This window comes from Rhea pennata, chromosome 1, assembly GCF_028389875.1.
Source record: "Rhea pennata isolate bPtePen1 chromosome 1, bPtePen1.pri, whole genome shotgun sequence".
Taxonomy (NCBI): domain Eukaryota; kingdom Metazoa; phylum Chordata; class Aves; order Rheiformes; family Rheidae; genus Rhea; species Rhea pennata.
Window position 1 is genome coordinate 28,171,666 of NC_084663.1, and position 7,500 is coordinate 28,179,165.

The 7,500-nt window shown below is 34.8% G+C and overlaps 1 long non-coding RNA gene across 1 annotated transcript in view; it reads right to left on the reverse strand.

Annotated features, from left to right (window-relative positions):
• LOC134135519 (uncharacterized) overlaps positions 1–7,500 on the reverse strand; it is a 16,519-nt gene that overhangs the window by 3,756 nt on the left and 5,263 nt on the right. Inside the window, exon 3 of the long non-coding RNA XR_009957300.1 lies at positions 136–202. This is a non-coding gene — a long non-coding RNA (uncharacterized LOC134135519). The remainder of the gene's footprint in view (positions 1–135; positions 203–7,500) is intronic.

The window sequence follows — 7,500 nt, forward strand, 5'->3', positions numbered from 1 at the left end:
TTTTGTGTGCTATCTACATAATATCTAACTATCACTTTTCAAAGAAACATTGCTTTGAGAACGGACAAAATATTGTATTTTTTTACACACGGTATCTTACTACAAAAATCATATGACTGAGTTTATAGCACTTACCTAAGAGCCTGATGTCATCTTCTCAATTCATTAATACAGAAATCAGGACTGCACTAAAGAGTCTGTGCTAAAGGAACAAATCCAAGATCATCTTATGAGAATAGAATTAGAAAGATTAAGAAAGTAATATGATTTTTCTTCTTAAATAGGAGTAATTTCAAAGGAGCTGTTAACTCTTTCATGTCTGAAACTTTCCTACCAGCAAGGGGGAGAGCTAGAAGAATCAGACAGATTCAAAGACAATTTAGTGCTACTGTAAGTCTGACATCACTGCTGATATAGCTTAATTGAGGACTAATTGGAACTAAGAAGGCTAGTTATTTTGTCAACTGCATGTACATTAGTTCCAGTCATTTTTAATCTGATGTGATAGTGATAAAGAGTCTAACTTACTTTGTTTAGTTAAAAACATTAGGCCAGAAAGGATCACCTAGTCATTTCATGTTACTCAATACATTGCTAATACAAACAATGTCTAATTACAGCGACTACATATTTCTATGAAATGACCAATTAGAACATTTACTGATTCTAAATATTAACTGTTAGATACATTTCCACAGGCATCCTCGGAACTGTATTAATAAATCCTACCCCAATCGGTAGGAAGCACAAAGACAGAATATGTGAGGAAAAAGCTGATTTTAAGTAAAACAAAGGACATTTAAATACTCAGAGACAGTATATCAATAGCTGTTCTCTTCGGTAAATATTCCCACATAAAAATATTTCAAATGACAATACAATTTTTCATGTAGGAGTATGGAATTTTGCACATTTATATACTCTTCTTGCTGAATCCAGGAGATCATACTGTATGTTTAAGATTCGTGATAAATACATGTGTTAGCATTTTAATATTTTGACCTACACGTTTAGTGTAATATGTATTTGCCTTCAAAGTTGATTTATTTACTACGATCTATACTTGGTATAAATAATCGAACAGCATCTCTTATTTATTTTTGTTACTTTACTTATGAGTCAATAACTGCCCCCGAAAACATCAGTCTGAGCATGTACCAGCATTTTATAAAGTGACAAAATCTGACAATGATATTGACAGAAACTGTGTTAAACTCAAACTAAAATCAAAATAGAAAAATGTAATAAATGAGAACAATCTCTGCCTTGTCTAAAGAAAAATTGCTGACACTGTAAAATTGTATTTTTAATGATTGAATGATTATGCCTTAAGCAATCCTGCTTAAAAACTTGCCAGTTACGTTAAAGTAAATAACAGTACATCAGTATGTGCATTACCAGATGCTAATTAACATGAAATATCAGAAAGACTGGAAACAGCGAGATACAGTTATCTGGCCAACATAAATAGAAGAAATATGTTCACAAGGTTGCAACCAATGCATTCAATACACCCCCATAAAAATTTGATACTGCAAAGGAAGTTGTTGAAAGTATTGATATTAACAATTGTTACACAGGTGCCTAAAATGACTGGTTGCTATATGTCTACACTGTATAAACTCTCAATCTGGCTCCCACTTAGACGAGCACAAATTTTGCCACTCAATTCAGTGGGTTAGCGTCAGATGCTTTTCTTGTTCTTCTTATCTGATGCCCTACATATTATTAATCTACATACACAGAAAAAAAAATTACATGGGATAAAAGCAGTGAAAAAACACAGAACTGACTACAGAGACTTGTTTGAGAAAATTAAAATGTAACATTAAAAACACATCTAATAAATAATTACCATTGCTAAAAGTAAAATAAACAAATGTTCTTTTAGAGTAGATGGTATGCACTGAATGTATGCTATATTATCTTATCTAGGATATTTAAAAAATTAAATATATGATAAACTTTGTCTTATTGTAATTAGATTAATAAAAGAGAGTAATTAAGACTTGCATTTTTTCTGAGAGCTAGAAATTATTAAACGATGCAGAAAAGAATCAAAGCTTTTATTTAAAAAAATGATTCTTTGAACTGAACTGCAATAAATCAATAACAGTGTTTTGTTCAATAGCTAATAATTGTCTTCATATAAACTGAAAATATTGTTTGGGGTGATTAATATACAATGCCGCATTATGCATTTGGGAGTGTCAATGCGTAATTTTTAGTTCTGATGTTATTATGTAATTGAGAGAACATGTTCATTTGCCCTAATAACTACTAAGATGCACTTAATAAAATGAAATGTAATAATACTTGTAATTTAATCTATTCATGGAAGTAATTTTAAAAGTCTACCATTCTCCTTAATGTGGATAACATTCATAATTTATAAAGTGTTGTGATGCAGAATTGACAATGCCATTGTTTTTTACACTTTGAGATGATTCTGCAGCCTTCATTATCTGCATACCAACCTCAGGATTATCAAGGGCAAACAAAAGATAATTAACACCAGAAACAGGCAAATGCAAGAGCTACTGAGTGAGGTTTTTCATTTAATGCAGAACCTTTGAAAACCAGGAAATGGAATAACTATTTTAAATCTCTTTTTTCCCCCACTGCAGAAAACTATTTCAGTATGTTTTCTTCTCTATGTTTCATATTACTATTTTTGCTATAAAAGATAATATATTGGCATGTTCAGTCTCAGATACACTCACTACATGAATGTATTAAAGCAAGTATTTTTTCAAAGTACAGAATGTTAATTTTCTGCAGATTTTTATCTGGAAGAGCAGACAGGTAACTGTGGTACAAATATTTAGATGCTATAGTTTCACTTGCCTATAATATATCTGTAAACAAGTCCCTTAACTTATCCATGCTTTGTTGCACAGTGCTCTAAGATAACAACGAAAATATCTACTTCAAAAAGTTATTTATTCAACAAGACATATTTTTATATGCTAAGATCTTGAAGGAAATGCCATGTGTAACTGCCAGTGGTATTTTTGTACAAACATATGCAGAACAATGGCTTGCTAGAACCTGGGACACTATATTTCAAGATAGTGCATTTCGAGTGGAGAGACTCCCTGAAACATTTTTTTTTCAAGGAATCCTGGCTAAAACCCCATGTTGCCCTCTAAAAATTTGCCGTGCATCTAATTTTTTTCCAGAAATCAATAAGTGAAGACCCTCCACAAAGAGAACCTTTTGAATAAAAGGAAAAGAAGTATTGTATCATTAGACTGTTATCTGTGAGTGAACATCCTTCTGCAAATGATCCAGGCAAAGTCATTATACAAATGGAAGTACAGGACGGTGATATACAGAGTTGCATACAATTTACAAATGTTGATGGCAGTCCAACATCCCACCCCTTACTTCAACAAGGAATTCTTATTACAAGGGAATATGCTTATCAGCCGAGGAGCTATCCGTGAGAGATCCAGCCATTTGTGTTTAAATGGTATGTACATTACCATAACCCCACTTTTTAAACTTTAGAACTAAAAATAGATATTTTTAAATATAGATATCTATAGATAAATAGCTGATCCTAAAATTATCTACAAACAGTAGGAACTTGTTTTCATTCAATTGCAGAATGTTTGACAGTATTCTACACAGGGATAAGGGTTAACTTATAAAGATTCAAGTGGCAAGACAGTAGCCTAAGGTTTTAAACATACTTGTAGTCAGTGAACTTCGTCATGGTGTGATAAACTCTTGTGAACATACACTTAAAACACTGAAACATGGTATCTTTTGCTCTTCAAATGTAACTTGGGTGCCTCAGCAAGAAGTATGCACAGTACCACAATTACAAACTGCCAGTATCAAAACTGCTTGTTACAGTGATAATAATAGAATGATAACTACATGAAATGATAGGAAAAATTGGACAGAAATTTTCTAATATGTAGAAAGTGTAAAAAGCATGGGCAGGAGAGGCTTATCTAATTATATGACTGTAATGTTAGAAATATGAGTATATTTGGTAGTAATTCCAAGTATTGGTCTCCATTATACAGTCTCCAACTTCGTATTTCAAAGTGATTATGAAGCCGTATATATTTCTATAGTTTAGCTTGTACTATACATGTTTTTTACCATACAGTCCGTATAGAAAATACATACAGCAGAGAGGAAAACGTCATTCTCTTCCAAACTCTATGATGCCGACCATAACAGCTCCACTGTCAGGGTTATCTCTAACTTCCACTGTTCTAGCTGAGGAGAACGTCGCTGGCCTGTCCGCTCTGGTCCCCTGAGCCGCACAAGGGCGTGAGGACCTGAGCGTGCAGAGCAGTCCTGCCCCACGGCTCTGCCTAGAGCCAGGACGCCGGCGGGGCCCCGGCGGCACGCGGGGGCTGCGCCGGAGCCCGGGGCTGCTCTCCGCGTTCTGCTTGGTTCGCTCAACCAGGCAGCTAAAAGTACTTAAGCGCCTCAAAGCACATAGGCCGTCACAAGGACTCTCAGGCACTGAATTGTCGTTCTTTGCATCTTTAGTGTCTAGATACTTTTTAAAAATAAGGCTCTCAACTCCCCCCAGTCTAAACTGGCAAGCTTGAGAATTTAAGAAAACTTAAGAATCAAATTGCTAAAACCCTATTACATGGACATAAAAAAATTAAATCCCTTCTACAAAATTTAAGGAACTTAAAGGATTTTTTTTTAATTAAAATTCCTTCTTTTTAAAGACACTGTCTTAAGTTAGAATAACATTTATATAAAACTATTTTAACCTAAGGTCCTTAAGATAAATGTGCCATGCATGGTTTGACAAGTGACCATGTACCCGTGATGTAATAGAGAATACAAGCCCCTTCACATAGTTCTATTTATTTAAAACTTCTTGTTCTTGCATTTAACTCTCCACCTAGTATGAAGTATTACTGAAGGAAAACAAGGCATACTCTCTACTATTCCAGCTTAATTTAAATACAACTTTATAGAATACAGTGTATTTTTATTTACACACAGGAAAAGACTATCAAGGCAGAAGCAACCTGTTATCTGATAGCCCCAAAAAAGTGTGCACCACACCAGGCAGGGTTAGTGGATAGCTGAAGCCTCTGTAACAGCTATCTATACCTTGTAAATCTATACCTGTCCTTCCTGAAGCAGGAAAGGCAATTTCTATTTAGAAAGTTCAGAGGACATATGCAAATAGATCAGATAATGTAGAGCTGCTCCATTACAGAGATACTTTGCTAAAGTCTTGCTTCCATATCTTACCCTTTAAACTGATAATAATAATAGCAATGGCAATACTAAAACATATTTCCTAATCTTCACAGACAAGTCTCTTTTTCTCGAACGTTTTCTTGCACAGTTTTATGAAGAGCATCTTTTAAGCGTCTGTGGTGTTCATGGTTTTATTTTAAAAGCTTACTGTAGACTAGGATTTGCGGAGTTTTGTGGTAAATAAAGGGAAGTACTTAATGCTTAGCAGTCACAGTGAGCCAAAATTGCATACACACTTCTTATTCAGACATTTTTAAACAAAGTGTGTCTTTGCACTGTATTTAACATTATAGCATTGATAAAATGTTACATTTTTGATGCATTTATTTTATCAGAATTTATTTATTTTTTTAATTTACGCAGTTCTTTCTGGAATGGAACAGTCGTGAAAAGACCTCAGTCTGCATATAAAACTCCCTTTTATTTCAATGGGAATTTTGTGATGCATTGAGGACAACAGTTTATGGTATTCTAATAATTAGTTAATAAAACAATTAGTTAATAACATTAAAGAGTGTGAACAATAGTACGTGAATATCATGGTTTTATATGTGCATGTGTGCGTGTGTCTGTGCCACAGCTGAAATTTTTTTGTCAGTATTTGGGAATATGATGGATGATTACTAGATTACTAGAATTAAATGATTACTTTTGCCTGATGTCCCTTATGAGAGAGTAAAAGATAGACTTCTCAGCTGCTGAGTTACTTAATGTAACTTCCCAGCACAGAGAGCTGCTTTAGCTATATAGAGGCTCATGTGCAACAGATCTGTTACAACTCGAAGTGGGTTACAGTATTCTTTCTGACATGTATAAGCATATTAAGAACTTTATGATACACATGAAGGAGAGACCCATAAGCATCTTTCTACCGTGGTGATAGGTCCAAGGCAAACTGAGGAGCTCGAGGGCTGTTGGACCCTGTGTGGACAAAGACCTCAGACAACAGAGCTTAACCAGAGCTGAAAGATTCCTGCAACCAGGCAGGGCCCCTGCAGAAAGCACTATATGTAAAGGTGAAAAGTCTATGGTTAGGCCTATGCTTGTAGTACATTTGGTGGAACCTTTGAAAAGAAGGGTAAAGAAAGACAGCAAGTTCCTCAAAATTTAGACTAAACAAGTTAAAATATATCAAACATGATAGGGATATCAAACAGTATATCTCCCTTGTAGATATTTATGAAAATGAATGCACTACAAACACACACACCATACAAACTTTTTACCCAAGGATGAAATAATAGTAGATAATAATTTTTTCTCAATAAATGCCTTTTCATTATGTTAAAACTTTATCTTCCCTTTTTAGTGCTGAATGAAGAAAGAATTCTCTGTTACAAGTTGGATTATGTATGGTACGGAAGCACCACTCTCCCAACAGTACTGTCTAAGCCTCACCTGCTGTTTAAAGTGATCAGAAGCTGGATGAATAAAGTGACCAAGTCCTTCAGCATCTCAAGATTCCCATAACCCCAGACAATATGGAATTATTGGGATGTTTGATGCCCTAGCAAAGCTGTGAGTGCTCTACTGGCTGGATGCTTGCTGTATGCTATGTACTGCCTGCTTCAAATGCCCTTTACCTTTCTGTCTTTAGTTTGTAGATCTCTCCTGGAATACATTTGAAATATGAGATCAGCTTCAATATATGGTTCTCCTTGTGGTTCAATTAGCAGCTTAGGAAAATCAGAATAAATACATTTTTCTTTTGATTTTTCTGGATGAAGTTATGCTTCTGATTCTTCAATAATGCTTCAATAATTATAACATGCACCAGATTTCCAAAACTGCCTATTCAATGACCATAATGGCCAAAAAATATACAGTACCTGCACGAACAAAGTAGGTGGGTTATCTGCCTGTGTGTGCAATTATAGTAACAATTGTTCATACACATTGCATGAATGTGGTTTTATGTATGCAATTATGGAAACCAAAGTCCCAGCTTATACTGAGGAATGAAGATATCTCCCTAACTGAAACTGGTGCCAGCTCTACTCTATACTTCCAACTGACTGAAGAGCTTTTAAACCTTTTACTACATTGATTCTTCTAGCTGTCCATGCACACACTGTGTCTTATAATATTATTCAATTGATCTACAGTTGCGAGGGCCAAAGTGGATCTCCACCGAGAGGGAGAATAATTGCCCAAATTTATCAGTCATGTTAGATAAATGTCTACAACTCAGAGAGAACTCTTGTGAGTGGAGTTGGAGAAAGGAGTAATCTGGAACTCTTTTGA